The following is a 529-nucleotide window of genomic DNA, read 5'->3' on the forward strand; positions in this document are numbered from 1 at the left end:
GGTTGAGCTAAATATTTTATAACTTTTAGTGCATAATAAATATAATTTTATAGTTTTGTGAGCTGAAGTGAGCTGAAACAATCTTGCCTTTTTGGTCAAGATTGGATTTTTTCATGTAATAAACAGTCAATCAGTATAAAAAAAGAACACAAAAATATAGTTTAACTAACTCCACAAGCATCAACATTTATGTGCTTCCAATCGTTTCTAATGAACTTCATCAACTTCTGTGCATACATATGTAAACAGTATTTTGAACTGCAATATCAAATTGACTACAGCTGTAGATCAGTAAATGTACTCCTTATCATGATGATCATCATTTAATAATATTCCAGTTATTGGACTGGCAGAGTAAACTTGACATGTAAGGATAAATATTTCAAAACGAAAACATGAGATCAAAGTGCGGGGACTGCTTGCATAAAAGCAGCGTTATAAAACCCTGGCGTGTGATTGGTCGGATGATAAATCTCTGGTCTCTGATTGGTCGTAGCTGATAGTGACTCATCGTAAACGCGGAAGTGGA

The sequence above is a fragment of the Cololabis saira genome, chromosome 9 (genome assembly GCF_033807715.1).
Source record: "Cololabis saira isolate AMF1-May2022 chromosome 9, fColSai1.1, whole genome shotgun sequence".
In the NCBI taxonomy this organism is placed as follows: Eukaryota; Metazoa; Chordata; class Actinopteri; order Beloniformes; family Belonidae; genus Cololabis; species Cololabis saira.